Source organism: Denticeps clupeoides, unplaced genomic scaffold (assembly GCF_900700375.1).
Source record: "Denticeps clupeoides unplaced genomic scaffold, fDenClu1.1, whole genome shotgun sequence".
Lineage (NCBI taxonomy): Eukaryota > Metazoa > Chordata > Actinopteri > Clupeiformes > Denticipitidae > Denticeps > Denticeps clupeoides.
The window spans coordinates 1-22,657 of NW_021630061.1; the positions used below are offsets into that span (position 1 = coordinate 1).

Consider the following 22,657-nt stretch of genomic DNA (forward strand, 5'->3'; position numbering starts at 1 on the left):
AGCGATGCAAAAAAACTTCATTTTAAAAAGTTTTTCAACAGTTAAAGCTTACAGCACCTGGTATTCCCAAGAGGTCTCCCATCCAAGTACTAACCAGGCCCAAGCCTTCTTAGCTTCCGAGATCAGACGAGACCGGGCGTTCTTGGGCTGGTATGGCCGTAAGCAATCTCTGCTTGAAAATCTTGGACTTTAAACAACCTAGGCTTGAAAACATATCACAGAGTGAAAATACCTCTTAACTTACTTTAGAAAAAAACTAACAAAGCGATGCAAAAAAACTTCATTTTAAAAAGTTTTCAACAGTTAAAGCTTACAGCACCTGGTATTCCCAGGAGGTCTCCATCCAAGTACTAACCAGGCCCAAGCCTTCTTAGCTTCCGAGATCAGACGAGACCGGGCGTTCTTGGGCTGGTATGGCCGTAAGCAATCTCTGCTTGAAAATCTTGGACTTTAAACAACCTAGGCTTGAAAACATATCACAGAGTGAAAATACCTCTTAACTTACTTTAGAAAAAAACTAACAAAGCGATGCAAAAAAACTTCATTTTAAAAAGTTTTTCAACAGTTAAAGCTTACAGCACCTGGTATTCCCAGGAGGTCTCCCATCCAAGTACTAACCAGGCCCAAGCCTTCTTAGCTTCCGAGATCAGACGAGACCGGGCGTTCTTGGGCTGGTATGGCCGTAAGCAATCTCTGCTTGAAAATCTTGGACTTTAAACAACCTAGGCTTGAAAACATATCACAGAGTGAAAATACCTCTTAACTTACTTTAGAAAAAAACTAACAAAGCGATGCAAAAAAACTTCATTTTAAAAAGTTTTTCAACAGTTAAAGCTTACAGCACCTGGTATTCCCAGGAGGTCTCCCATCCAAGTACTAACCAGGCCCAAGCCTTCTTAGCTTCCGAGATCAGACGAGACCGGGCGTTCTTGGGCTGGTATGGCCGTAAGCAATCTCTGCTTGAAAATCTTGGACTTTAAACAACCTAGGCTTGAAAACATATCACAGAGTGAAAATACCTCTTAACTTACTTTAGAAAAAAACTAACAAAGCGATGCAAAAAAACTTCATTTTAAAAAGTTTTTCAACAGTTAAAGCTTACAGCACCTGGTATTCCCAGGAGGTCTCCCATCCAAGTACTAACCAGGCCCAAGCCTTCTTAGCTTCCGAGATCAGACGAGACCGGGCGTTCTTGGGCTGGTATGGCCGTAAGCAATCTCTGCTTGAAAATCTTGGACTTTAAACAACCTAGGCTTGAAAACATATCACAGAGTGAAAATACCTCTTAACTTACTTTAGAAAAAAACTAACAAAGCGATGCAAAAAAACTTCATTTTAAAAAGTTTTTCAACAGTTAAAGCTTACAGCACCTGGTATTCCCAGGAGGTCTCCCATCCAAGTACTAACCAGGCCCAAGCCTTCTTAGCTTCCGAGATCAGACGAGACCGGGCGTTCTTGGGCTGGTATGGCCGTAAGCAATCTCTGCTTGAAAATCTTGGACTTTAAACAACCTAGGCTTGAAAACATATCACAGAGTGAAAATACCTCTTAACTTACTTTAGAAAAAAACTAACAAAGCGATGCAAAAAAACTTCATTTTAAAAAGTTTTTCAACAGTTAAAGCTTACAGCACCTGGTATTCCCAGGAGGTCTCCCATCCAAGTACTAACCAGGCCCAAGCCTTCTTAGCTTCCGAGATCAGACGAGACCGGGCGTTCTTGGGCTGGTATGGCCGTAAGCAATCTCTGCTTGAAAATCTTGGACTTTAAACAACCTAGGCTTGAAAACATATCACAGAGTGAAAATACCTCTTAACTTACTTTAGAAAAAAACTAACAAAGCGATGCAAAAAAACTTCATTTTAAAAAGTTTTTCAACAGTTAAAGCTTACAGCACCTGGTATTCCCAGGAGGTCTCCCATCCAAGTACTAACCAGGCCCAAGCCTTCTTAGCTTCCGAGATCAGACGAGACCGGGCGTTCTTGGGCTGGTATGGCCGTAAGCAATCTCTGCTTGAAAATCTTGGACTTTAAACAACCTAGGCTTGAAAACATATCACAGAGTGAAAATACCTCTTAACTTACTTTAGAAAAAAACTAACAAAGCGATGCAAAAAAACTTCATTTTAAAAAGTTTTTCAACAGTTAAAGCTTACAGCACCTGGTATTCCCAGGAGGTCTCCCATCCAAGTACTAACCAGGCCCAAGCCTTCTTAGCTTCCGAGATCAGACGAGACCGGGCGTTCTTGGGCTGGTATGGCCGTAAGCAATCTCTGCTTGAAAATCTTGGACTTTAAACAACCTAGGCTTGAAAACATATCACAGAGTGAAAATACCTCTTAACTTACCTTAGAAAAAAACTAACAAAGCGATGCAAAAAAACTTCATTTTAAAAAGTTTTTCAACAGTTAAAGCTTACAGCACCTGGTATTCCCAGGAGGTCTCCCATCCAAGTACTAACCAGGCCCAAGCCTTCTTAGCTTCCGAGATCAGACGAGACCGGGCGTTCTTGGGCTGGTATGGCCGTAAGCAATCTCTGCTTGAAAATCTTGGACTTTAAACAACCTAGGCTTGAAAACATATCACAGAGTGAAAATACCTCTTAACTTACTTTAGAAAAAAACTAACAAAGCGATGCAAAAAAACTTCATTTTAAAAAGTTTTTCAACAGTTAAAGCTTACAGCACCTGGTATTCCCAGGAGGTCTCCCATCCAAGTACTAACCAGGCCCAAGCCTTCTTAGCTTCCGAGATCAGACGAGACCGGGCGTTCTTGGGCTGGTATGGCCGTAAGCAATCTCTGCTTGAAAATCTTGGACTTTAAACAACCTAGGCTTGAAAACATATCACAGAGTGAAAATACCTCTTAACTTACTTTAGAAAAAAACTAACAAAGCGATGCAAAAAAACTTCATTTTAAAAAGTTTTTCAACAGTTAAAGCTTAGAGCACCTGGTATTCCCAGGAGGTCTCCCATCCAAGTACTAACCAGGCCCAAGCCTTCTTAGCTTCCGAGATCAGACGAGACCGGGCGTTCTTGGGCTGGTATGGCCGTAAGCAATCTCTGCTTGAAAATCTTGGACTTTAAACAACCTAGGCTTGAAAACATATCACAGAGTGAAAATACCTCTTAACTTACTTTAGAAAAAAACTAACAAAGCGATGCAAAAAAACTTCATTTTAAAAAGTTTTTCAACAGTTAAAGCTTACAGCACCTGGTATTCCCAGGAGGTCTCCCATCCAAGTACTAACCAGGCCCAAGCCTTCTTAGCTTCCGAGATCAGACGAGACCGGGCGTTCTTGGGCTGGTATGGCCGTAAGCAATCTCTGCTTGAAAATCTTGGACTTTAAACAACCTAGGCTTGAAAACATATCACAGAGTGAAAATACCTCTTAACTTACTTTAGAAAAAAACTAACAAAGCGATGCAAAAAAACTTCATTTTAAAAAGTTTTTCAACAGTTAAAGCTTACAGCACCTGGTATTCCCAGGAGGTCTCCCATCCAAGTACTAACCAGGCCCAAGCCTTCTTAGCTTCCGAGATCAGACGAGACCGGGCGTTCTTGGGCTGGTATGGCCGTAAGCAATCTCTGCTTGAAAATCTTGGACTTTAAACAACCTAGGCTTGAAAACATATCACAGAGTGAAAATACCTCTTAACTTACTTTAGAAAAAAACTAACAAAGCGATGCAAAAAAACTTCATTTTAAAAAGTTTTTCAACAGTTAAAGCTTACAGCACCTGGTATTCCCAGGAGGTCTCCCATCCAAGTACTAACCAGGCCCAAGCCTTCTTAGCTTCCGAGATCAGACGAGACCGGGCGTTCTTGGGCTGGTATGGCCGTAAGCAATCTCTGCTTGAAAATCTTGGACTTTAAACAACCTAGGCTTGAAAACATATCACAGAGTGAAAATACCTCTTAACTTACTTTAGAAAAAAACTAACAAAGCGATGCAAAAAAACTTCATTTTAAAAAGTTTTTCAACAGTTAAAGCTTACAGCACCTGGTATTCCCAGGAGGTCTCCCATCCAAGTACTAACCAGGCCCAAGCCTTCTTAGCTTCCGAGATCAGACGAGACCGGGCGTTCTTGGGCTGGTATGGCCGTAAGCAATCTCTGCTTGAAAATCTTGGACTTTAAACAACCTAGGCTTGAAAACATATCACAGAGTGAAAATACCTCTTAACTTACTTTAGAAAAAAACTAACAAAGCGATGCAAAAAAAACTTCATTTTAAAAAGTTTTTCAACAGTTAAAGCTTACAGCACCTGGTATTCCCAGGAGGTCTCCCATCCAAGTACTAACCAGGCCCAAGCCTTCTTAGCTTCCGAGATCAGACGAGACCGGGCGTTCTTGGGCTGGTATGGCCGTAAGCAATCTCTGCTTGAAAATCTTGGACTTTAAACAACCTAGGCTTGAAAACATATCACAGAGTGAAAATACCTCTTAACTTACTTTAGAAAAAAACTAACAAAGCGATGCAAAAAAACTTCATTTTAAAAAGTTTTTCAACAGTTAAAGCTTACAGCACCTGGTATTCCCAGGAGGTCTCCCATCCAAGTACTAACCAGGCCCAAGCCTTCTTAGCTTCCGAGATCAGACGAGACCGGGCGTTCTTGGGCTGGTATGGCCGTAAGCAATCTCTGCTTGAAAATCTTGGACTTTAAACAACCTAGGCTTGAAAACATATCACAGAGTGAAAATACCTCTTAACTTACTTTAGAAAAAAACTAACAAAGCGATGCAAAAAAACTTCATTTTAAAAAGTTTTTCAACAGTTAAAGCTTACAGCACCTGGTATTCCCAGGAGGTCTCCCATCCAAGTACTAACCAGGCCCAAGCCTTCTTAGCTTCCGAGATCAGACGAGACCGGGCGTTCTTGGGCTGGTATGGCCGTAAGCAATCTCTGCTTGAAAATCTTGGACTTTAAACAACCTAGGCTTGAAAACATATCACAGAGTGAAAATACCTCTTAACTTACTTTAGAAAAAAACTAACAAAGCGATGCAAAAAATCTTCATTTTAAAAAGTTTTTCAACAGTTAAAGCTTACAGCACCTGGTATTCCCAGGAGGTCTCCCATCCAAGTACTAACCAGGCCCAAGCCTTCTTAGCTTCCGAGATCAGACGAGACCGGGCGTTCTTGGGCTGGTATGGCCGTAAGCAATCTCTGCTTGAAAATCTTGGACTTTAAACAACCTAGGCTTGAAAACATATCACAGAGTGAAAATACCTCTTAACTTACTTTAGAAAAAAACTAACAAAGCGATGCAAAAAAACTTCATTTTAAAAAGTTTTTCAACAGTTAAAGCTTACAGCACCTGGTATTCCCAGGAGGTCTCCCATCCAAGTACTAACCAGGCCCAAGCCTTCTTAGCTTCCGAGATCAGACGAGACCGGGCGTTCTTGGGCTGGTATGGCCGTAAGCAATCTCTGCTTGAAAATCTTGGACTTTAAACAACCTAGGCTTGAAAACATATCACAGAGTGAAAATACCTCTTAACTTACTTTAGAAAAAAACTAACAAAGCGATGCAAAAAAACTTCATTTTAAAAAGTTTTTCAACAGTTAAAGCTTACAGCACCTGGTATTCCCAGGAGGTCTCCCATCCAAGTACTAACCAGGCCCAAGCCTTCTTAGCTTCCGAGATCAGACGAGACCGGGCGTTCTTGGGCTGGTATGGCCGTAAGCAATCTCTGCTTGAAAATCTTGGACTTTAAACAACCTAGGCTTGAAAACATATCACAGAGTGAAAATACCTCTTAACTTACTTTAGAAAAAAACTAACAAAGCGATGCAAAAAAACTTCATTTTAAAAAGTTTTTCAACAGTTAAAGCTTACAGAACCTGGTATTCCCAGGAGGTCTCCCATCCAAGTACTAACCAGGCCCAAGCCTTCTTAGCTTCCGAGATCAGACGAGACCGGGCGTTCTTGGGCTGGTATGGCCGTAAGCAATCTCTGCTTGAAAATCTTGGACTTTAAACAACCTAGGCTTGAAAACATATCACAGAGTGAAAATACCTCTTAACTTACTTTAGAAAAAAACTAACAAAGCGATGCAAAAAAACTTCATTTTAAAAAGTTTTTCAACAGTTAAAGCTTACAGCACCTGGTATTCCCAGGAGGTCTCCCATCCAAGTACTAACTAGGCCCAAGCCTTCTTAGCTTCCGAGATCAGACGAGACCGGGCGTTCTTGGGCTGGTATGGCCGTAAGCAATCTCTGCTTGAAAATCTTGGACTTTAAACAACCTAGGCTTGAAAACATATCACAGAGTGAAAATACCTCTTAACTTACTTTAGAAAAAAACTAACAAAGCGATGCAAAAAAACTTCATTTTAAAAAGTTTTTCAACAGTTAAAGCTTACAGCACCTGGTATTCCCAGGAGGTCTCCCATCCAAGTACTAACCAGGCCCAAGCCTTCTTAGCTTCCGAGATCAGACGAGACCGGGCGTTCTTGGGCTGGTATGGCCGTAAGCAATCTCTGCTTGAAAATCTTGGACTTTAAACAACCTAGGCTTGAAAACATATCACAGAGTGAAAATACCTCTTAACTTACTTTAGAAAAAAACTAACAAAGCTATGCAAAAAAACTTCATTTTAAAAAGTTTTTCAACAGTTAAAGCTTACAGCACCTGGTATTCCCAGGAGGTCTCCCATCCAAGTACTAACCAGGCCCAAGCCTTCTTAGCTTCCGAGATCAGACGAGACCGGGCGTTCTTGGGCTGGTATGGCCGTAAGCAATCTCTGCTTGAAAATCTTGGACTTTAAACAACCTAGGCTTGAAAACATATCACAGAGTGAAAATACCTCTTAACTTACTTTAGAAAAAAACTAACAAAGCGATGCAAAAAAACTTCATTTTAAAAAGTTTTTCAACAGTTAAAGCTTACAGCACCTGGTATTCCCAGGAGGTCTCCCATCCAAGTACTAACCAGGCCCAAGCCTTCTTAGCTTCCGAGATCAGACGAGACCGGGCGTTCTTGGGCTGGTATGGCCGTAAGCAATCTCTGCTTGAAAATCTTGGACTTTAAACAACCTAGGCTTGAAAACATATCACAGAGTGAAAATACCTCTTAACTTACTTTAGAAAAAAACTAACAAAGCGATGCAAAAAAACTTCATTTTAAAAAGTTTTTCAACAGTTAAAGCTTACAGCACCTGGTATTCCCAGGAGGTCTCCCATCCAAGTACTAACCAGGCCCAAGCCTTCTTAGCTTCCGAGATCAGACGAGACCGGGCGTTCTTGGGCTGGTATGGCCGTAAGCAATCTCTGCTTGAAAATCTTGGACTTTAAACAACCTAGGCTTGAAAACATATCACAGAGTGAAAATACCTCTTAACTTACTTTAGAAAAAACTAACAAAGCGATGCAAAAAAACTTCATTTTAAAAAGTTTTTCAACAGTTAAAGCTTACAGCACCTGGTATTCCCAGGAGGTCTCCCATCCAAGTACTAACCAGGCCCAAGCCTTCTTAGCTTCCGAGATCAGACGAGACCGGGCGTTCTTGGGCTGGTATGGCCGTAAGCAATCTCTGCTTGAAAATCTTGGACTTTAAACAACCTAGGCTTGAAAACATATCACAGAGTGAAAATACCTCTTAACTTACTTTAGAAAAAAACTAACAAAGCGATGCAAAAAAACTTCATTTTAAAAAGTTTTTCAACAGTTAAAGCTTACAGCACCTGGTATTCCCAGGAGGTCTCCCATCCAAGTACTAACCAGGCCCAAGCCTTCTTAGCTTCCGAGATCAGACGAGACCGGGCGTTCTTGGGCTGGTATGGCCGTAAGCAATCTCTGCTTGAAAATCTTGGACTTTAAACAACCTAGGCTTGAAAACATATCACAGAGTGAAAATACCTCTTAACTTACTTTAGAAAAAAACTAACAAAGCGATGCAAAAAAACTTCATTTTAAAAAGTTTTTCAACAGTTAAAGCTTACAGCACCTGGTATTCCCAGGAGGTCTCCCATCCAAGTACTAACCAGGCCCAAGCCTTCTTAGCTTCCGAGATCAGACGAGACCGGGCGTTCTTGGGCTGGTATGGCCGTAAGCAATCTCTGCTTGAAAATCTTGGACTTTAAACAACCTAGGCTTGAAAACATATCACAGAGTGAAAATACCTCTTAACTTACTTTAGAAAAAAACTAGCAAAGCGATGCAAAAAAACTTCATTTTAAAAAGTTTTTCAACAGTTAAAGCTTACAGCACCTGGTATTCCCAGGAGGTCTCCCATCCAAGTACTAACCAGGCCCAAGCCTTCTTAGCTTCCGAGATCAGACGAGACCGGGCGTTCTTGGGCTGGTATGGCCGTAAGCAATCTCTGCTTGAAAATCTTGGACTTTAAACAACCTAGGCTTGAAAACATATCACAGAGTGAAAATACCTCTTAACTTACTTTAGAAAAAAACTAACAAAGCGATGCAAAAAAACTTCATTTTAAAAAGTTTTTCAACAGTTAAAGCTTACAGCACCTGGTATTCCCAGGAGGTCTCCCATCCAAGTACTAACCAGGCCCAAGCCTTCTTAGCTTCCGAGATCAGACGAGACCGGGCGTTCTTGGGCTGGTATGGCCGTAAGCAATCTCTGCTTGAAAATCTTGGACTTTAAACAACCTAGGCTTGAAAACATATCACAGAGTGAAAATACCTCTTAACTTACTTTAGAAAAAAACTAACAAAGCGATGCAAAAAAACTTCATTTTAAAAAGTTTTTCAACAGTTAAAGCTTACAGCACCTGGTATTCCCAGGAGGTCTCCCATCCAAGTACTAACCAGGCCCAAGCCTTCTTAGCTTCCGAGATCAGACGAGACCGGGCGTTCTTGGGCTGGTATGGCCGTAAGCAATCTCTGCTTGAAAATCTTGGACTTTAAACAACCTAGGCTTGAAAACATATCACAGAGTGAAAATACCTCTTAACTTACTTTAGAAAAAAACTAACAAAGCGATGCAAAAAAACTTCATTTTAAAAAGTTTTTCAACAGTTAAAGCTTACAGCACCTGGTATTCCCAGGAGGTCTCCCATCCAAGTACTAACCAGGCCCAAGCCTTCTTAGCTTCCGAGATCAGACGAGACCGGGCGTTCTTGGGCTGGTATGGCCGTAAGCAATCTCTGCTTGAAAATCTTGGACTTTAAACAACCTAGGCTTGAAAACATATCACAGAGTGAAAATACCTCTTAACTTACTTTAGAAAAAACTAACAAAGCGATGCAAAAAAACTTCATTTTAAAAAGTTTTTCAACAGTTAAAGCTTACAGAACCTGGTATTCCCAGGAGGTCTCCCATCCAAGTACTAACCAGGCCCAAGCCTTCTTAGCTTCCGAGATCAGACGAGACCGGGCGTTCTTGGGCTGGTATGGCCGTAAGCAATCTCTGCTTGAAAATCTTGGACTTTAAACAACCTAGGCTTGAAAACATATCACAGAGTGAAAATACCTCTTAACTTACTTTAGAAAAAAACTAACAAAGCGATGCAAAAAAACTTCATTTTAAAAAGTTTTTCAACAGTTAAAGCTTACAGCACCTGGTATTCCCAGGAGGTCTCCCATCCAAGTACTAACCAGGCCCAAGCCTTCTTAGCTTCCGAGATCAGACGAGACCGGGCGTTCTTGGGCTGGTATGGCCGTAAGCAATCTCTGCTTGAAAATCTTGGACTTTAAACAACCTAGGCTTGAAAACATATCACAGAGTGAAAATACCTCTTAACTTACTTTAGAAAAAAACTAACAAAGCGATGCAAAAAAACTTCATTTTAAAAAGTTTTTCAACAGTTAAAGCTTACAGCACCTGGTATTCCCAGGAGGTCTCCCATCCAAGTACTAACCAGGCCCAAGCCTTCTTAGCTTCCGAGATCAGACGAGACCGGGCGTTCTTGGGCTGGTATGGCCGTAAGCAATCTCTGCTTGAAAATCTTGGACTTTAAACAACCTAGGCTTGAAAACATATCACAGAGTGAAAATACCTCTTAACTTACTTTAGAAAAAAACTAACAAAGCGATGCAAAAAAAACTTCATTTTAAAAAGTTTTTCAACAGTTAAAGCTTACAGCACCTGGTATTCCCAGGAGGTCTCCCATCCAAGTACTAACCAGGCCCAAGCCTTCTTAGCTTCCGAGATCAGACGAGACCGGGCGTTCTTGGGCTGGTATGGCCGTAAGCAATCTCTGCTTGAAAATCTTGGACTTTAAACAACCTAGGCTTGAAAACATATCACAGAGTGAAAATACCTCTTAACTTACTTTAGAAAAAAACTAACAAAGCGATGCAAAAAAACTTCATTTTAAAAAGTTTTTCAACAGTTAAAGCTTACAGCACCTGGTATTCCAAGGAGGTCTCCCATCCAAGTACTAACCAGGCCCAAGCCTTCTTAGCTTCCGAGATCAGACGAGACCGGGCGTTCTTGGGCTGGTATGGCCATAAGCAATCTCTGCTTGAAAATCTTGGACTTTAAACAACCTAGGCTTGAAAACATATCACAGAGTGAAAATACCTCTTAACTTACTTTAGAAAAAAACTAACAAAGCGATGCAAAAAAAACTTCATTTTAAAAAGTTTTTCAACAGTTAAAGCTTACAGCACCTGGTATTCCCAGGAGGTCTCCCATCCAAGTACTAACCAGGCCCAAGCCTTCTTAGCTTCCGAGATCAGACGAGACCGGCCGTTCTTGGGCTGGTATGGCCGTAAGCAATCTCTGCTTGAAAATCTTGGACTTTAAACAACCTAGGCTTGAAAACATATCACAGAGTTAAAATACCTCTTAACTTACTTTAGAAAAAAACTAACAAAGCGATGCAAAAAAACTTCATTTTAAAAAGTTTTTCAACAGTTAAAGCTTACAGCACCTGGTATTCCCAGGAGGTCTCCCATCCAAGTACTAACCAGGCCCAAGCCTTCTTAGCTTCCGAGATCAGACGAGACCGAGCGTTCTTGGGCTGGTATGGTCGTAAGCAATCTCTGCTTGAAAATCTTGGACTTTAAACAACCTAGGCTTGAAAACATATCACAGAGTGAAAATACCTCTTAACTTACTTTAGAAAAAAACTAACAAAGCGATGCAAAAAAAATCATTTTAAAAAGTTTTTCAACAGTTAAAGCTTACAGCACCTGGAATTCCCAGGAGGTCTCCCATCCAAGTACTAACCAGGCCCAAGCCTTCTTAGCTTCCGAGATCAGACGAGACCGGCCGTTCTTGGGCTGGTATGGCCGTAGGCAATCTCTGCTTGAAAATCTTGGACTTTAAACAACCTAGGCTTGAAAACATATTGTTAGAGTTGTACGCCGTTCCAACACTTATAAACCAGAGAAGAATGACACGAAGAAGTTGAGTTCTTTTACTTGCAAGGAGAGCGATCAGAGACGACCAATACAGCAGCCTCCAAAAAGCTCTGCCGTCTCTTCCGCTTCCTCTCTTTTTATTCAATAATAGGGCGGTACATTCATCACAGGATCACACCAAATAAGCTTATAATTTGCATGTAGGGTTGTCTCTTTAGTAGACACTCCATCGCCAAGGTCTTCTTGTTTTTCTTGCTTCTCCGCGGCTGCAGGCCTCCTCTTATCTGGTCGCGGTCATTCTGTTCTGCAAACAGCCTTTAGCCCACCAGTTTCTGGAGAGACTAATGATTCAATGTAGTGCGCATAGTAAAAGGATTAATATAGTTTAATGCATGCTAGATATATATATATATGTCAAAAGGATTAATAGAGTTTAATACATGTGGGATATATATGTCAAAAAGGTAGTAAAGGTTAGTAGCATGATAACTTATATACATTTTCCAACATTTCCCCCCTGTTTATCATGAAACAAACCTTGTTCTAATTTTTTTTTTTTCTTAATAATAACAACAATAATAATAGAATAAAGAACAATAAAAAAATAGGACTTTTTTTTTTTTTTTTCTTAATAGTAATAATAATAGAAAAAATCGTGAATAAAGAACAATAAAAAAATAGGACTTTTTTTTTTTTTTTTTTTTTTTTTCTTAATAATAACATCAATAATAAAAATAATAAAGAACAATAAAAACAATAGGACTTTTTTTTTTTTTTTTTCTTAATAATAACATCAATAATAAAAATAATAGAAAAATCGTGTATATCACACAGAGTGACAATGCCGTTCTGGACCACATAGGGACTGTAGTACGGTGCTGAGAACAGGCCACAGGACGCACAGAATCGAAACCACAATGCAACCAACCAAGCATTCAAGAGAACAAAAACGTGGTGTCTCTGTTCAGGAGAGGACAGAATAAACGCTACCCTGCCGATTCAAAACGCTGCTTTTTTTTTTTTCTCTGAATCAGCAGATTCAAGTTTGCTGAGCGATCCATATTCTACCATCCTATCACCATAAGTCACCATATTTCTGAACGTCGTTTCCAGCCTTATGCAAACAGCACCTTGCCTGATGAATACAGGAAGTTCAGAATTAAAACAACAAAAAGTCTGATAAATTCAGGAAATACAGAATTAAAACATCAAAAAATACATTTAAAACATAATGAGTCAAGCATATGTCCCCCAATATTTCCCCCCTGTTTATCATGTATTGAACTTTTTTTTTTTTTTTTTCTATAGTACTTCCCTAATAACTTCTTCCGGTAGGATTTTCGACTATTAGTTCATAAACCGAGCAATACATTTACACTCAAAGGGATGTCGCTTCAATTCTCGAAGATAGATTCTTGGAACAGTTGGCTCAACTGTAAGTCACTGGGCTCCATGGACATCTCAAAGCCCTCATCGTGGATTTTATTTTCCAAGAGCGGGTATAACTGTGTGGGATCAACCTCCCTGGGTGATAAGGCCGTAGTGATGAGACGGTTCACAAGACCGCGCAGACAAGGAATACAACAACATCCACACAAGGTCAGAATTGCTGCAAATACAGCCATAGATGTTAAAACAGATTGAACTAGGGCTTTGTATTTCCCGAATACATTCATCCAGGAATCCCACATCGTAGTTTCCACCCCTGAATGCTCCTTCATCTTCCGGTTGAGGGTGCGCAGGCCGTCAATGGCCAATGTCAGACTGCCTCCTGCAGCTGTGTTGTTTGGTATGAACGAGCAGCATTGCTCTCCAAACACGGCGCAAAACCCCATTTTTCTCAGCCAAGAGCATATCAAGCGCTATTCTGTTCTGAAAAGCCATTAGGGAAGTGGCGGATAATTGCCCATGCACGGCCTCAAAACCGTCTTGTGTCCAATTTCCTAATTTCTGAACATTGTAATGGATGTAGTTGATCCTGTCTACGTTCTTATTAATCGTACACCACCAACACAAGGTTGATTCGAATCCCGCTGCTATTTGATTTGCTATTTTATTTTCGTCAGGCACCCCCCTGGGAACCCCAATTGCATCTATGTAAGTTGGATCTGTTAGCTTCTCCCAGGGCGGGGTTGACCGCTTCGTCTGGTGCCAGTCTGCAGGCACCAGGCTGTCTATTTTGAATAATAGGTTACTTATTGTTGTTGGATATATGGACACTGGTAATAAAAGGGTTACTAAGACACACAACCCAGTGGTGATTGTGGGCAATCGATCAAACAACCTGATCCCAAACTTGATCCCAACTTCTGCAACGACAATCTGGTTGAGTTATAACCGCTGGTTTTACCTGTAATAATGGTCATGGCCCCATACAAAGCACGCAATCTTGTTGAGTGACATTAGCTGCTTGCTCCACTTAAAGAAGCCAATTGTTGTTTTTACCACATCAAGCATGTATCAATTATTTTTTTTTTCTTAAAAATTGTAAATAATAAAAAATGAAATTAACAGTTGTCGATAAGGTAACATCCAAATTGCATCAAAAACCCGCGTAGAAACACATCCTCAGTCATGCTGAAAATCCAAGACTGCTACAGCAGTAACATCCAACATCCGTTACGCACCCGATTCGTCTTTACACAAAAATTTGCACCTCCCAAAAATAAATAAAAAAAGAATGCATGAAAAATCAGCTAAAGGACATAGTGAAGGAGAACAGAGGTGATACGGTCACAATTTTGGAGGCCTAATGTGGGTGGGGAGTCTGTTTAAAGCTAAGAGGGCCTGCTCTGCATCAGGGTTCCACAGCACCTGAGAAGACATCGATTTATAATGAGTGAGGGCAGTTAAAGGCTTGCTGAACCTTGGAAGAAATACTCAATGGTAGGAACAAAAGGCAATAAATAACAACAACTGTTTTACAGTAATGGATGTGAGGAGTTTGGATGACAGGTCCTTGTCATCTTCCACTAATAATGTGACCCAGAAACAGAAATGTAACAGCAAAAATGCAACTGAAATCCAAACCAAAACTGAGACAATAACCCTATTGCTGTGAATAACAATAATAATAATTATTCTCTAAATGCTCTCGGTCTGGGTTCAAGGAAACAAAAAGTGCACAGCGCAAGTTATAACCAGAATAATGTAGTCATCCCAATGCTACCATTTAAATAAAAAACAATACAGCATCATATCGGTCATTGGCTGGGGCAACACAATGAAATGAAATAAAATCCACAGTACAATATAAATGTGAAGCCTTTTTTTTTTTTCCAGTCTTCCACTGTTCTTTTTTACATGGCTGCACTAGAATCAACAATGAGAAAAGAAAAAAAATCACTTGTCAGAGGGATGCGTATCAGTGTGTTATGTCTTCGTATTCAGCGTGAGTGTCAGTGTAGGTCAGTGTAGGTGTGATGGACCTTATTCAAAGACACAGTAACAGAGGCAAACAGTGCAGCCGTTGGGAAATCTCCCTTCTTAAATAAAATAAAACAACACAAAACCCAGAAAAAAATAACCCAAAGTGTACATACAACAGTACAATATTCATTTAAAATTGCACAGTTTAGATGTAATGTATATATTTTCCCCAGCTTTTCACAAACTTAATTTTAAAACTCTCAGAAAGAAAAGAAAACAAACAAACAAGATACACAAACTGTAAATTCAAAATATTTCCCATATTCCCTTGTGGGGAATGCCAGACTCGAACTCGTCAGGCTTCTCGCCATTGGGCTTCACGATTTTCGCGCTGGAACTGAACATGGCCTGTTGTCTCGGTCAACGACGGCCTAGGAAAAGCTTATAATTTGCATGTAGGGTTGTCTCTTTAGTAGACACTCCATCGCCAAGGTCTTCTTGTTTTTCTTGCTTCTCCGCGGCTGCAGGCCTCCTCTTATCTGGTCGCGGTCATTCTGTTCTGCAAACAGCCTTTAGCCCACCAGTTTCTGGAGAGACTAATGATTCAATGTAGTGCGCATAGTAAAAGGATTAATATAGTTTAATGCATGCTAGATATATATATATATGTCAAAAGGATTAATAGAGTTTAATACATGTGGGATATATATGTCAAAAAGGTAGTAAAGGTTAGTAGCATGATAACTTATATACATTTTCCAACACATATCACAGAGTGAAAATACCTCTTAACTTACTTTAGAAAAAAACTAACAAAGCGATACAAAAAAAAATCATTTTAAAAAGTTTTTCAACAGTTAAAGCTTACAGCACCTGGAATTCCCAGGAGGTCTCCCATCCAAGTACTAACCAGGGCCAAGCCTTCTTAGCTTCCGAGATCAGACGAGACTGGCCGTTCTTGGGCTGGTATGGCCGTAAGCAATCTCTGCTTGAAAATCTTGGACTTTAAACAACCTAGGCTTGAAAACATATCACAGAGTGAAAATACCCTCTAACTTACTTTAGAAAAAAACTAACAAAGCGATGCAAAAAAACTTCATTTTAAAAAGTTTTTCAACAGTTAAAGCTTACAGCACCTGGTATTCCCCACGAGGTCTCCCATCCAAGTACTAACCAGGCCCAAGCCTTCTTAGCTTCCGAGATCAGACGAGACCGGGCGTTCTTGGGCTGGTATGGCCGTAAGCAATCTCTGCTTGAAAATCTTGGACTTTAAACAACCTAGGCTTGAAAACATATCAAAGAGTGAAAATACCTCTTAACTTACTTTAGAAATAAACTAACAAATCGATGCAAAAAAACTTCATTTAAAAAAGTTTTCAACAGTTAAAGCTTACAGCACCTGGTATTCCCAGGAGGTCTCCCATCCAAGTACTAACCAGGCCCAAGCCTTCTTAGCTTCCGAGATCAGACGAGACCGGGCGTTCTTGGGCTGGTATGGCCGTAAGCAATCTCTGCTTGAAAATCTTGGACTTTAAACAACCTAGGCTTGAAAACATATCACAGAGTGAAAATACCTCTTAACTTACTTTAGAAAAAAACTAACAAAGCGATGCAAAAAAACTTCATTTTAAAAAGTTTTTCAACAGTTAAAGCTTACAGCACCTGGTATTCCCAGGAGGTCTCCCATCCAAGTACTAACCAGGCCCAAGCCTTCTTAGCTTCCGAGATCAGACGAGACCGGGCGTTCTTGGGCTGGTATGGCCGTAAGCAATCTCTGCTTGAAAATCTTGGACTTTAAACAACCTAGGCTTGAAAACATATCACAGAGTGAAAATACCTCTTAACTTACTTTAGAAAAAACTAACAAAGCGATTCAAAAAAACTTCATTTTAAAAAGTTTTTCAGCAGTTAAAGCTTACAGCACCTGGTATTCCCAGGAGGTCTCCCATCCAAGTACTAACCAGGCCCAAGCCTTCTTAGCTTCCGAGATCAGACGAGACCGGGCGTTCTTGGGCTGGTATGGCCGTAAGCAATCTCTGCTTGAAAATCTTGGACTTTAAACAACCTAGGCTTGAAAACATATCACAGAGTTAAAATACCTCTTAACTTACTTTAGAAAAAAACTAACAAAGCGATGCAAAAAAACTTCATTTTAAAAAGTTTTTCAACAGTTAAAGCTTACAGCACCTGGTATTCCCAGGAGGTCTCCCATCCAAGTACTAACCAGGCCCAAGCCTTCTTAGCTTCCGAGATCAGACGAGACCGGCCGTTCTTGGGCTGGTATGGCCGTAAGCAATCTCTGCTTGAAAATCTTGGACTTTAAACAACCTAGGCTTGAAAACATATCACAGAGTGAAAATACCCTCTTAACTTACTTTAGAAAAAAACTAACAAAGCGATGCAAAAAAACTTCATTTTAAAAAGTTTTTCAACAGTTAAAGCTTACAGCACCTGGTATTCCCCAGGAGGTCTCCCATCCAAGTACTAACCAGGCCCAAGCCTTCTTAGCTTCCGAGATCAGACGAGACCGGGCATTCTTCGGCTGGTATGGCCGTAAGCAATCTCTGCTTGAAAATCTTGGACTTTAAACAACCTAGGCTTGAAAACATATCACAGAGTGAAAATACCTCTTAACTTACTTTAGAAAAAAACTAACAAAGCGATGCAAAAAAACTTCATTTTAAAAAGTTTTTCAACAGTTAAAGCTTACAGCACCTGGTATTCCCAGGAGGTCTCCCATCCAAGTACTAACCAGGCCCAAGCCTTCTTAGCTTCCGAGATCAGACGAGACCGGGCGTTCTTGGGCTGGTATGGCCGTAAGCAATCTCTGCTTGAAAATCTTGGACTTTAAACAACCTAGGCTTGAAAACATATCACAGAGTGAAAATACCTCTTAACTTACTTTAGAAAAAAACTAACAAAGCGATGCAAAAAAACTTCATTTTAAAAAGTTTTTCAACAGTTAAAGCTTACAGCACCTGGTATTCCCAGGAGGTCTCCCATCCAAGTACTAACCAGGCCCAAGCCTTCTTAGCTTCCGAGATCAGACGAGACCGGGCGTTCTTGGGCTGGTATGGCCGTAAGCAATCTCTGCTTGAAAATCTTGGACTTTAAACAACCTAGGCTTGAAAACATATCACAGAGTGAAAATACCTCTTAACTTACTTTAGAAAAAAACTAACAAAGCGATGCAAAAAAACTTCATTTTAAAAAGTTTTTCAACAGTTAAAGCTTACAGCACCTGGTATTCCCAGGAGGTCTCCCATCCAAGTACTAACCAGGCCCAAGCCTTCTTAGCTTCCGAGATCAGACGAGACCGGGCGTTCTTGGGCTGGTATGGCCGTAAGCAATCTCTGCTTGAAAATCTTGGACTTTAAACAACCTAGGCTTGAAAACATATCACAGAGTGAAAATACCTCTTAACTTAGTTTAGAAAAAAACTAACAAAGCGATGCAAAAAAACTTCATTTTAAAAAGTTTTTCAACAGTTAAAGCTTACAGCACCTGGTATTCCCAGGAGGTCTCCCATCCAAGTACTAACCAGGCCCAAGCCTTCTTAGCTTCCGAGATCAGACGAGACCGGGCGTTCTTGGGCTGGTATGGCCGTAAGCAATCTCTGCTTGAAAATCTTGGACTTTAAACAACCTAGGCTTGAAAACATATCACAGAGTGAAAATACCTCTTAACTTACTTTAGAAAAAAACTAACAAAGCGATGCAAAAAAACTTCATTTTAAAAAGTTTTTCAACAGTTAAAGCTTACAGCACCTGGTATTCCCAGGAGGTCTCCCATCCAAGTACTAACCAGGCCCAAGCCTTCTTAGCTTCCGAGATCAGACGAGACCGGGCGTTCTTGGGCTGGTATGGCCGTAAGCAATCTCTGCTTGAAAATCTTGGACTTTAAACAACCTAGGCTTGAAAACATATCACAGAGTGAAAATACCTCTTAACTTACTTTAGAAAAAAACTAACAAAGCGATGCAAAAAAACTTCATTTTAAAAAGTTTTTCAACAGTTAAAGCTTACAGCACCTGGTATTCCCAGGAGGTCTCCCATCCAAGTACTAACCAGGCCCAAGCCTTCTTAGCTTCCGAGATCAGACGAGACCGGGCGTTCTTGGGCTGGTATGGCCGTAAGCAATCTCTGCTTGAAAATCTTGGACTTTAAACAACCTAGGCTTGAAAACATATCACAGAGTGAAAATACCTCTTAACTTAGTTTAGAAAAAAACTAACAAAGCGATGCAAAAAAACTTCATTTTAAAAAGTTTTTCAACAGTTAAAGCTTACAGCACCTGGTATTCCCAGGAGGTCTCCCATCCAAGTACTAACCAGGCCCAAGCCTTCTTAGCTTCCGAGATCAGACGAGACCGGGCGTTCTTGGGCTGGTATGGCCGTAAGCAATCTCTGCTTGAAAATCTTGGACTTTAAACAACCTAGGCTTGAAAACATATCACAGAGTGAAAATACCTCTTAACTTACTTTAGAAAAAAACTAACAAAGCGATGCAAAAAAAATTCATTTTAAAAAGTTTTTCAACAGTTAAAGCTTACAGCACCTGGTATTCCCAGGAGGTCTCCCATCCAAGTACTAACCAGGCCCAAGCCTTCTTAGCTTCCGAGATCAGACGAGACCGGGCGTTCTTGGGCTGGTATGGCCGTAAGCAATCTCTGCTTGAAAATCTTGGACTTTAAACAACCTAGGCTTGAAAACATATCACAGAGTGAAAATACCTCTTAACTTACTTTAGAAAAAAACTAACAAAGCGATGCAAAAAAACTTCATTTTAAAAAGTTTTTCAACAGTTAAAGCTTACAGCACCTGGTATTCCCAGGAGGTCTCCCATCCAAGTACTAACCAGGCCCAAGCCTTCTTAGCTTCCGAGATCAGACGAGACCGGGCGTTCTTGGGCTGGTATGGCCGTAAGCAATCTCTGCTTGAAAATCTTGGACTTTAAACAACCTAGGCTTGAAAACATATCACAGAGTGAAAATACCTCTTAACTTACTTTAGAAAAAACTAACAAAGCGATGCAAAAAAACTTCATTTTAAAAAGTTTTTCAACAGTTAAAGCTTACAGCACCTGGTATTCCCAGGAGGTCTCCCATCCAAGTACTAACCAGGCCCAAGCCTTCTTAGCTTCCGAGATCAGACGAGACCGGGCGTTCTTGGGCTGGTATGGCCGTAAGCAATCTCTGCTTGAAAATCTTGGACTTTAAACAACCTAGGCTTGAAAACATATCACAGAGTGAAAATACCTCTTAACTTACTTTAGAAAAAAACTAACAAAGCGATGCAAAAAAACTTCATTTTAAAAAGTTTTTCAACAGTTAAAGCTTACAGCACCTGGTATTCCCAGGAGGTCTCCCATCCAAGTACTAACCAGGCCCAAGCCTTCTTAGCTTCCGAGATCAGACGAGACCGGGCGTTCTTGGGCTGGTATGGCCGTAAGCAATCTCTGCTTGAAAATCTTGGACTTTAAACAACCTTTACTTGAAAACATATCACAGAGTGAAAATACCTCTTAACTTACTTTAGAAAAAAACTAACAAAGCGATGCAAAAAAACTTCATTTTAAAAAGTTTTTCAACAGTTAAAGCTTACAGCACCTGGTATTCCCAGGAGGTCTCCCATCCAAGTACTAACCAGGCCCAAGCCTTCTTAGCTTCCGAGATCAGACGAGACCGGGCGTTCTTGGGCTGGTATGGCCGTAAGCAATCTCTGCTTGAAAATCTTGGACTTTAAACAACCTAGGCTTGAAAACATATCACAGAGTGAAAATACCTCTTAACTTACTTTAGAAAAAAACTAACAAAGCGATGCAAAAAAACTTCATTTTAAAAAGTTTTTCAACAGTTAAAGCTTACAGCACCTGGTATTCCCAGGAGGTCTCCCATCCAAGTACTAACCAGGCCCAAGCCTTCTTAGCTTCCGAGATCAGACGAGACCGGGCGTTCTTGGGCTGGTATGGCCGTAAGCAATCTCTGCTTGAAAATCTTGGACTTTAAACAACCTAGGCTTGAAAACATATCACAGAGTGAAAATACCTCTTAACTTACTTTAGAAAAAAACTAACAAAGCGATGCAAAAAAACTTCATTTTAAAAAGTTTTTCAACAGTTAAAGCTTACAGCACCTGGTATTCCCAGGAGGTCTCCCATCCAAGTACTAACCAGGCCCAAGCCTTCTTAGCTTCCGAGATCAGACGAGACCGGGCGTTCTTGGGCTGGTATGGCCGTAAGCAATCTCTGCTTGAAAATCTTGGACTTTAAACAACCTAGGCTTGAAAACATATCACAGAGTGAAAATACCTCTTAACTTACTTTAGAAAAAAACTAACAAAGCGATGCAAAAAAACTTCATTTTAAAAAGTTTTTCAACAGTTAAAGCTTACAGCACCTGGTATTCCCAGGAGGTCTCCCATCCAAGTACTAACCAGGCCCAAGCCTTCTTAGCTTCCGAGATCAGACGAGACCGGGCGTTCTTGGGCTGGTATGGCCGTAAGCAATCTCTGCTTGAAAATCTTGGACTTTAAACAACCTAGGCTTGAAAACATATCACAGAGTGAAAATACCTCTTAACTTACTTTAGAAAAAAACTAACAAAGCGATGCAAAAAAACTTCATTTTAAAAAGTTTTTCAACAGTTAAAGCTTACAGCACCTGGTATTCCCAGGAGGTCTCCCATCCAAGTACTAACCAGGCCCAAGCCTTCTTAGCTTCCGAGATCAGACGAGACCGGGCGTCTTGGGCTGGTATGGCCGTAAGCAATCTCTGCTTGAAAATCTTGGACTTTAAACAACCTAGGCTTGAAAACATATCACAGAGTGAAAATACCTCTTAACTTACTTTAGAAAAAAACTAACAAAGCGATGCAAAAAAACTTCATTTTAAAAAGTTTTTCAACAGTTAAAGCTTACAGCACCTGGTATTCCCAGGAGGTCTCCCATCCAAGTACTAACCAGGCCCAAGCCTTCTTAGCTTCCGAGATCAGACGAGACCGGGCGTTCTTGGGCTGGTATGGCCGTAAGCAATCTCTGCTTGAAAATCTTGGACTTTAAACAACCTAGGCTTGAAAACATATCACAGAGTGAAAATACCTCTTAACTTACTTTAGAAAAAAACTAACAAAGCGATGCAAAAAAACTTCATTTTAAAAAGTTTTTCAACAGTTAAAGCTTACAGCACCTGGTATTCCCAGGAGGTCTCCCATCCAAGTACTAACCAGGCCCAAGCCTTCTTAGCTTCCGAGATCAGACGAGACCAGGCGTTCTTGGGCTGGTATGGCCGTAAGCAATCTCTGCTTGAAAATCTTGGACTTTAAACAACCTAGGCTTGAAAACATATCACAGAGTGAAAATACCTCTTAACTTACTTTAGAAAAAAACTAACAAAGCGAATGCAAAAAAACTTCATTTTAAAAAGTTTTTCAACAGTTAAAGCTTACAGCACCTGGTATTCCCAGGAGGTCTCCCATCCAAGTACTAACCAGGCCCAAGCCTTCTTAGCTTCCGAGATCAGACGAGACCGGGCGTTCTTGGGCTGGTATGGCCGTAAGCAATCTCTGCTTGAAAATCTTGGACTTTAAACAACCTAGGCTTGAAAACATATCACAGAGTGAAATACCTCTTAACTTACTTTAGAAAAAACTAACAAAGCGATGCAAAAAAATTCATTTTAAAAAGTTTTTCAACAGTTAAAGCTTACAGCACCTGGTATTCCCAGGAGGTCTCCCATCCAAGTACTAACCAGGCCCAAGCCTTCTTAGCTTCCGAGATCAGACGAGACCGGGCGTTCTTGGGCTGGTATGGCCGTAAGCAATCTCTGCTTGAAAATCTTGGACTTTAAACAACCTATACTTGAAAACATATCACAGAGTGAAAATACCTCTTAACTTACTTTAGAAAAAAACTAACAAAGCGATGCAAAAAACTTCATTTTAAAAAGTTTTTCAACAGTTAAAGCTTACAGCACCTGGTATTCCCAGGAGGTCTCCCATCCAAGTACTAACCAGGCCCAA

General features: G+C 40.5%; 69 non-coding genes and 1 pseudogene across 69 annotated transcripts; all 70 read right to left on the minus strand.

Moving 5' to 3' along the window:
• Positions 1–45: 45 nt before the first annotated feature.
• Positions 46–164, minus strand: LOC114781784 (5S ribosomal RNA). The gene has a single exon (XR_003747741.1). It is a non-coding gene; the product is annotated as a 5S ribosomal RNA (ribosomal RNA).
• Positions 165–307: 143 nt separating this feature from the next.
• LOC114781798 (5S ribosomal RNA) lies at positions 308–425 on the minus strand. The gene has a single exon (XR_003747755.1). It is a non-coding gene; the product is annotated as a 5S ribosomal RNA (ribosomal RNA).
• A 144-nt stretch (positions 426–569) lies between these two features.
• Positions 570–688, minus strand: LOC114781779 (5S ribosomal RNA). The gene has a single exon (XR_003747736.1). It is a non-coding gene; the product is annotated as a 5S ribosomal RNA (ribosomal RNA).
• A 144-nt stretch (positions 689–832) lies between these two features.
• Positions 833–951, minus strand: LOC114781811 (5S ribosomal RNA). The gene has a single exon (XR_003747766.1). It is a non-coding gene; the product is annotated as a 5S ribosomal RNA (ribosomal RNA).
• A 144-nt stretch (positions 952–1,095) lies between these two features.
• On the minus strand, positions 1,096–1,214 carry LOC114781822 (5S ribosomal RNA). The gene has a single exon (XR_003747777.1). It is a non-coding gene; the product is annotated as a 5S ribosomal RNA (ribosomal RNA).
• A 144-nt stretch (positions 1,215–1,358) lies between these two features.
• LOC114781834 (5S ribosomal RNA) lies at positions 1,359–1,477 on the minus strand. The gene has a single exon (XR_003747788.1). It is a non-coding gene; the product is annotated as a 5S ribosomal RNA (ribosomal RNA).
• A 144-nt stretch (positions 1,478–1,621) lies between these two features.
• On the minus strand, positions 1,622–1,740 carry LOC114781845 (5S ribosomal RNA). The gene has a single exon (XR_003747799.1). It is a non-coding gene; the product is annotated as a 5S ribosomal RNA (ribosomal RNA).
• A 144-nt stretch (positions 1,741–1,884) lies between these two features.
• On the minus strand, positions 1,885–2,003 carry LOC114781785 (5S ribosomal RNA). The gene has a single exon (XR_003747742.1). It is a non-coding gene; the product is annotated as a 5S ribosomal RNA (ribosomal RNA).
• A 144-nt stretch (positions 2,004–2,147) lies between these two features.
• On the minus strand, positions 2,148–2,266 carry LOC114781796 (5S ribosomal RNA). Its single transcript, XR_003747753.1, has one exon. It is a non-coding gene; the product is annotated as a 5S ribosomal RNA (ribosomal RNA).
• A 144-nt stretch (positions 2,267–2,410) lies between these two features.
• LOC114781803 (5S ribosomal RNA) lies at positions 2,411–2,529 on the minus strand. The gene has a single exon (XR_003747758.1). It is a non-coding gene; the product is annotated as a 5S ribosomal RNA (ribosomal RNA).
• A 144-nt stretch (positions 2,530–2,673) lies between these two features.
• Positions 2,674–2,792, minus strand: LOC114781804 (5S ribosomal RNA). The gene has a single exon (XR_003747759.1). It is a non-coding gene; the product is annotated as a 5S ribosomal RNA (ribosomal RNA).
• Positions 2,793–2,936: 144 nt separating this feature from the next.
• Positions 2,937–3,055, minus strand: LOC114781795 (5S ribosomal RNA). Its single transcript, XR_003747752.1, has one exon. It is a non-coding gene; the product is annotated as a 5S ribosomal RNA (ribosomal RNA).
• Positions 3,056–3,199: 144 nt separating this feature from the next.
• LOC114781805 (5S ribosomal RNA) lies at positions 3,200–3,318 on the minus strand. Its single transcript, XR_003747760.1, has one exon. It is a non-coding gene; the product is annotated as a 5S ribosomal RNA (ribosomal RNA).
• Positions 3,319–3,462: 144 nt separating this feature from the next.
• On the minus strand, positions 3,463–3,581 carry LOC114781806 (5S ribosomal RNA). The gene has a single exon (XR_003747761.1). It is a non-coding gene; the product is annotated as a 5S ribosomal RNA (ribosomal RNA).
• A 144-nt stretch (positions 3,582–3,725) lies between these two features.
• LOC114781807 (5S ribosomal RNA) lies at positions 3,726–3,844 on the minus strand. Its single transcript, XR_003747762.1, has one exon. It is a non-coding gene; the product is annotated as a 5S ribosomal RNA (ribosomal RNA).
• Positions 3,845–3,988: 144 nt separating this feature from the next.
• LOC114781808 (5S ribosomal RNA) lies at positions 3,989–4,107 on the minus strand. The gene has a single exon (XR_003747763.1). It is a non-coding gene; the product is annotated as a 5S ribosomal RNA (ribosomal RNA).
• Positions 4,108–4,252: 145 nt separating this feature from the next.
• On the minus strand, positions 4,253–4,371 carry LOC114781809 (5S ribosomal RNA). The gene has a single exon (XR_003747764.1). It is a non-coding gene; the product is annotated as a 5S ribosomal RNA (ribosomal RNA).
• A 144-nt stretch (positions 4,372–4,515) lies between these two features.
• LOC114781810 (5S ribosomal RNA) lies at positions 4,516–4,634 on the minus strand. Its single transcript, XR_003747765.1, has one exon. It is a non-coding gene; the product is annotated as a 5S ribosomal RNA (ribosomal RNA).
• Positions 4,635–4,778: 144 nt separating this feature from the next.
• LOC114781812 (5S ribosomal RNA) lies at positions 4,779–4,897 on the minus strand. Its single transcript, XR_003747767.1, has one exon. It is a non-coding gene; the product is annotated as a 5S ribosomal RNA (ribosomal RNA).
• A 144-nt stretch (positions 4,898–5,041) lies between these two features.
• Positions 5,042–5,160, minus strand: LOC114781813 (5S ribosomal RNA). The gene has a single exon (XR_003747768.1). It is a non-coding gene; the product is annotated as a 5S ribosomal RNA (ribosomal RNA).
• Positions 5,161–5,304: 144 nt separating this feature from the next.
• On the minus strand, positions 5,305–5,423 carry LOC114781814 (5S ribosomal RNA). The gene has a single exon (XR_003747769.1). It is a non-coding gene; the product is annotated as a 5S ribosomal RNA (ribosomal RNA).
• A 144-nt stretch (positions 5,424–5,567) lies between these two features.
• On the minus strand, positions 5,568–5,686 carry LOC114781815 (5S ribosomal RNA). The gene has a single exon (XR_003747770.1). It is a non-coding gene; the product is annotated as a 5S ribosomal RNA (ribosomal RNA).
• Positions 5,687–5,830: 144 nt separating this feature from the next.
• LOC114781791 (5S ribosomal RNA) lies at positions 5,831–5,949 on the minus strand. The gene has a single exon (XR_003747748.1). It is a non-coding gene; the product is annotated as a 5S ribosomal RNA (ribosomal RNA).
• A 144-nt stretch (positions 5,950–6,093) lies between these two features.
• LOC114781787 (5S ribosomal RNA) lies at positions 6,094–6,212 on the minus strand. The gene has a single exon (XR_003747744.1). It is a non-coding gene; the product is annotated as a 5S ribosomal RNA (ribosomal RNA).
• A 144-nt stretch (positions 6,213–6,356) lies between these two features.
• On the minus strand, positions 6,357–6,475 carry LOC114781816 (5S ribosomal RNA). Its single transcript, XR_003747771.1, has one exon. It is a non-coding gene; the product is annotated as a 5S ribosomal RNA (ribosomal RNA).
• Positions 6,476–6,619: 144 nt separating this feature from the next.
• Positions 6,620–6,738, minus strand: LOC114781817 (5S ribosomal RNA). The gene has a single exon (XR_003747772.1). It is a non-coding gene; the product is annotated as a 5S ribosomal RNA (ribosomal RNA).
• A 144-nt stretch (positions 6,739–6,882) lies between these two features.
• LOC114781818 (5S ribosomal RNA) lies at positions 6,883–7,001 on the minus strand. Its single transcript, XR_003747773.1, has one exon. It is a non-coding gene; the product is annotated as a 5S ribosomal RNA (ribosomal RNA).
• Positions 7,002–7,145: 144 nt separating this feature from the next.
• LOC114781819 (5S ribosomal RNA) lies at positions 7,146–7,264 on the minus strand. The gene has a single exon (XR_003747774.1). It is a non-coding gene; the product is annotated as a 5S ribosomal RNA (ribosomal RNA).
• A 143-nt stretch (positions 7,265–7,407) lies between these two features.
• LOC114781820 (5S ribosomal RNA) lies at positions 7,408–7,526 on the minus strand. Its single transcript, XR_003747775.1, has one exon. It is a non-coding gene; the product is annotated as a 5S ribosomal RNA (ribosomal RNA).
• A 144-nt stretch (positions 7,527–7,670) lies between these two features.
• On the minus strand, positions 7,671–7,789 carry LOC114781821 (5S ribosomal RNA). The gene has a single exon (XR_003747776.1). It is a non-coding gene; the product is annotated as a 5S ribosomal RNA (ribosomal RNA).
• A 144-nt stretch (positions 7,790–7,933) lies between these two features.
• LOC114781823 (5S ribosomal RNA) lies at positions 7,934–8,052 on the minus strand. The gene has a single exon (XR_003747778.1). It is a non-coding gene; the product is annotated as a 5S ribosomal RNA (ribosomal RNA).
• A 144-nt stretch (positions 8,053–8,196) lies between these two features.
• LOC114781824 (5S ribosomal RNA) lies at positions 8,197–8,315 on the minus strand. The gene has a single exon (XR_003747779.1). It is a non-coding gene; the product is annotated as a 5S ribosomal RNA (ribosomal RNA).
• Positions 8,316–8,459: 144 nt separating this feature from the next.
• Positions 8,460–8,578, minus strand: LOC114781825 (5S ribosomal RNA). Its single transcript, XR_003747780.1, has one exon. It is a non-coding gene; the product is annotated as a 5S ribosomal RNA (ribosomal RNA).
• A 144-nt stretch (positions 8,579–8,722) lies between these two features.
• Positions 8,723–8,841, minus strand: LOC114781826 (5S ribosomal RNA). The gene has a single exon (XR_003747781.1). It is a non-coding gene; the product is annotated as a 5S ribosomal RNA (ribosomal RNA).
• Positions 8,842–8,985: 144 nt separating this feature from the next.
• On the minus strand, positions 8,986–9,104 carry LOC114781828 (5S ribosomal RNA). Its single transcript, XR_003747782.1, has one exon. It is a non-coding gene; the product is annotated as a 5S ribosomal RNA (ribosomal RNA).
• A 143-nt stretch (positions 9,105–9,247) lies between these two features.
• Positions 9,248–9,366, minus strand: LOC114781792 (5S ribosomal RNA). Its single transcript, XR_003747749.1, has one exon. It is a non-coding gene; the product is annotated as a 5S ribosomal RNA (ribosomal RNA).
• A 144-nt stretch (positions 9,367–9,510) lies between these two features.
• LOC114781829 (5S ribosomal RNA) lies at positions 9,511–9,629 on the minus strand. Its single transcript, XR_003747783.1, has one exon. It is a non-coding gene; the product is annotated as a 5S ribosomal RNA (ribosomal RNA).
• A 144-nt stretch (positions 9,630–9,773) lies between these two features.
• On the minus strand, positions 9,774–9,892 carry LOC114781830 (5S ribosomal RNA). The gene has a single exon (XR_003747784.1). It is a non-coding gene; the product is annotated as a 5S ribosomal RNA (ribosomal RNA).
• A 145-nt stretch (positions 9,893–10,037) lies between these two features.
• Positions 10,038–10,156, minus strand: LOC114781831 (5S ribosomal RNA). Its single transcript, XR_003747785.1, has one exon. It is a non-coding gene; the product is annotated as a 5S ribosomal RNA (ribosomal RNA).
• Positions 10,157–10,300: 144 nt separating this feature from the next.
• On the minus strand, positions 10,301–10,419 carry LOC114781788 (5S ribosomal RNA). The gene has a single exon (XR_003747745.1). It is a non-coding gene; the product is annotated as a 5S ribosomal RNA (ribosomal RNA).
• A 145-nt stretch (positions 10,420–10,564) lies between these two features.
• LOC114781789 (5S ribosomal RNA) lies at positions 10,565–10,683 on the minus strand. Its single transcript, XR_003747746.1, has one exon. It is a non-coding gene; the product is annotated as a 5S ribosomal RNA (ribosomal RNA).
• A 144-nt stretch (positions 10,684–10,827) lies between these two features.
• On the minus strand, positions 10,828–10,946 carry LOC114781794 (5S ribosomal RNA). Its single transcript, XR_003747751.1, has one exon. It is a non-coding gene; the product is annotated as a 5S ribosomal RNA (ribosomal RNA).
• Positions 10,947–11,089: 143 nt separating this feature from the next.
• On the minus strand, positions 11,090–11,208 carry LOC114781799 (5S ribosomal RNA). Its single transcript, XR_003747756.1, has one exon. It is a non-coding gene; the product is annotated as a 5S ribosomal RNA (ribosomal RNA).
• Positions 11,209–15,502: 4,294 nt separating this feature from the next.
• Positions 15,503–15,621, minus strand: LOC114781802 (uncharacterized; annotated as a pseudogene).
• Positions 15,622–15,765: 144 nt separating this feature from the next.
• Positions 15,766–15,885, minus strand: LOC114781797 (5S ribosomal RNA). Its single transcript, XR_003747754.1, has one exon. It is a non-coding gene; the product is annotated as a 5S ribosomal RNA (ribosomal RNA).
• Positions 15,886–16,028: 143 nt separating this feature from the next.
• LOC114781832 (5S ribosomal RNA) lies at positions 16,029–16,147 on the minus strand. The gene has a single exon (XR_003747786.1). It is a non-coding gene; the product is annotated as a 5S ribosomal RNA (ribosomal RNA).
• Positions 16,148–16,291: 144 nt separating this feature from the next.
• LOC114781833 (5S ribosomal RNA) lies at positions 16,292–16,410 on the minus strand. The gene has a single exon (XR_003747787.1). It is a non-coding gene; the product is annotated as a 5S ribosomal RNA (ribosomal RNA).
• Positions 16,411–16,553: 143 nt separating this feature from the next.
• On the minus strand, positions 16,554–16,672 carry LOC114781835 (5S ribosomal RNA). Its single transcript, XR_003747789.1, has one exon. It is a non-coding gene; the product is annotated as a 5S ribosomal RNA (ribosomal RNA).
• Positions 16,673–16,816: 144 nt separating this feature from the next.
• Positions 16,817–16,935, minus strand: LOC114781790 (5S ribosomal RNA). The gene has a single exon (XR_003747747.1). It is a non-coding gene; the product is annotated as a 5S ribosomal RNA (ribosomal RNA).
• Positions 16,936–17,080: 145 nt separating this feature from the next.
• On the minus strand, positions 17,081–17,200 carry LOC114781800 (5S ribosomal RNA). The gene has a single exon (XR_003747757.1). It is a non-coding gene; the product is annotated as a 5S ribosomal RNA (ribosomal RNA).
• A 144-nt stretch (positions 17,201–17,344) lies between these two features.
• On the minus strand, positions 17,345–17,463 carry LOC114781836 (5S ribosomal RNA). The gene has a single exon (XR_003747790.1). It is a non-coding gene; the product is annotated as a 5S ribosomal RNA (ribosomal RNA).
• Positions 17,464–17,607: 144 nt separating this feature from the next.
• Positions 17,608–17,726, minus strand: LOC114781837 (5S ribosomal RNA). Its single transcript, XR_003747791.1, has one exon. It is a non-coding gene; the product is annotated as a 5S ribosomal RNA (ribosomal RNA).
• A 144-nt stretch (positions 17,727–17,870) lies between these two features.
• Positions 17,871–17,989, minus strand: LOC114781838 (5S ribosomal RNA). Its single transcript, XR_003747792.1, has one exon. It is a non-coding gene; the product is annotated as a 5S ribosomal RNA (ribosomal RNA).
• A 144-nt stretch (positions 17,990–18,133) lies between these two features.
• LOC114781839 (5S ribosomal RNA) lies at positions 18,134–18,252 on the minus strand. Its single transcript, XR_003747793.1, has one exon. It is a non-coding gene; the product is annotated as a 5S ribosomal RNA (ribosomal RNA).
• A 144-nt stretch (positions 18,253–18,396) lies between these two features.
• On the minus strand, positions 18,397–18,515 carry LOC114781840 (5S ribosomal RNA). Its single transcript, XR_003747794.1, has one exon. It is a non-coding gene; the product is annotated as a 5S ribosomal RNA (ribosomal RNA).
• A 144-nt stretch (positions 18,516–18,659) lies between these two features.
• On the minus strand, positions 18,660–18,778 carry LOC114781841 (5S ribosomal RNA). The gene has a single exon (XR_003747795.1). It is a non-coding gene; the product is annotated as a 5S ribosomal RNA (ribosomal RNA).
• A 144-nt stretch (positions 18,779–18,922) lies between these two features.
• LOC114781842 (5S ribosomal RNA) lies at positions 18,923–19,041 on the minus strand. Its single transcript, XR_003747796.1, has one exon. It is a non-coding gene; the product is annotated as a 5S ribosomal RNA (ribosomal RNA).
• Positions 19,042–19,185: 144 nt separating this feature from the next.
• Positions 19,186–19,304, minus strand: LOC114781843 (5S ribosomal RNA). The gene has a single exon (XR_003747797.1). It is a non-coding gene; the product is annotated as a 5S ribosomal RNA (ribosomal RNA).
• A 144-nt stretch (positions 19,305–19,448) lies between these two features.
• Positions 19,449–19,567, minus strand: LOC114781844 (5S ribosomal RNA). The gene has a single exon (XR_003747798.1). It is a non-coding gene; the product is annotated as a 5S ribosomal RNA (ribosomal RNA).
• A 143-nt stretch (positions 19,568–19,710) lies between these two features.
• Positions 19,711–19,829, minus strand: LOC114781846 (5S ribosomal RNA). Its single transcript, XR_003747800.1, has one exon. It is a non-coding gene; the product is annotated as a 5S ribosomal RNA (ribosomal RNA).
• A 144-nt stretch (positions 19,830–19,973) lies between these two features.
• LOC114781847 (5S ribosomal RNA) lies at positions 19,974–20,092 on the minus strand. Its single transcript, XR_003747801.1, has one exon. It is a non-coding gene; the product is annotated as a 5S ribosomal RNA (ribosomal RNA).
• A 144-nt stretch (positions 20,093–20,236) lies between these two features.
• LOC114781848 (5S ribosomal RNA) lies at positions 20,237–20,355 on the minus strand. The gene has a single exon (XR_003747802.1). It is a non-coding gene; the product is annotated as a 5S ribosomal RNA (ribosomal RNA).
• A 144-nt stretch (positions 20,356–20,499) lies between these two features.
• Positions 20,500–20,618, minus strand: LOC114781849 (5S ribosomal RNA). The gene has a single exon (XR_003747803.1). It is a non-coding gene; the product is annotated as a 5S ribosomal RNA (ribosomal RNA).
• Positions 20,619–20,762: 144 nt separating this feature from the next.
• Positions 20,763–20,881, minus strand: LOC114781850 (5S ribosomal RNA). Its single transcript, XR_003747804.1, has one exon. It is a non-coding gene; the product is annotated as a 5S ribosomal RNA (ribosomal RNA).
• A 144-nt stretch (positions 20,882–21,025) lies between these two features.
• On the minus strand, positions 21,026–21,144 carry LOC114781780 (5S ribosomal RNA). Its single transcript, XR_003747737.1, has one exon. It is a non-coding gene; the product is annotated as a 5S ribosomal RNA (ribosomal RNA).
• Positions 21,145–21,288: 144 nt separating this feature from the next.
• LOC114781793 (5S ribosomal RNA) lies at positions 21,289–21,406 on the minus strand. The gene has a single exon (XR_003747750.1). It is a non-coding gene; the product is annotated as a 5S ribosomal RNA (ribosomal RNA).
• Positions 21,407–21,550: 144 nt separating this feature from the next.
• LOC114781781 (5S ribosomal RNA) lies at positions 21,551–21,669 on the minus strand. Its single transcript, XR_003747738.1, has one exon. It is a non-coding gene; the product is annotated as a 5S ribosomal RNA (ribosomal RNA).
• A 144-nt stretch (positions 21,670–21,813) lies between these two features.
• Positions 21,814–21,932, minus strand: LOC114781786 (5S ribosomal RNA). Its single transcript, XR_003747743.1, has one exon. It is a non-coding gene; the product is annotated as a 5S ribosomal RNA (ribosomal RNA).
• Positions 21,933–22,077: 145 nt separating this feature from the next.
• On the minus strand, positions 22,078–22,196 carry LOC114781782 (5S ribosomal RNA). The gene has a single exon (XR_003747739.1). It is a non-coding gene; the product is annotated as a 5S ribosomal RNA (ribosomal RNA).
• A 141-nt stretch (positions 22,197–22,337) lies between these two features.
• Positions 22,338–22,456, minus strand: LOC114781783 (5S ribosomal RNA). The gene has a single exon (XR_003747740.1). It is a non-coding gene; the product is annotated as a 5S ribosomal RNA (ribosomal RNA).
• Between the last annotated feature and the right edge of the window lie 201 nt (positions 22,457–22,657).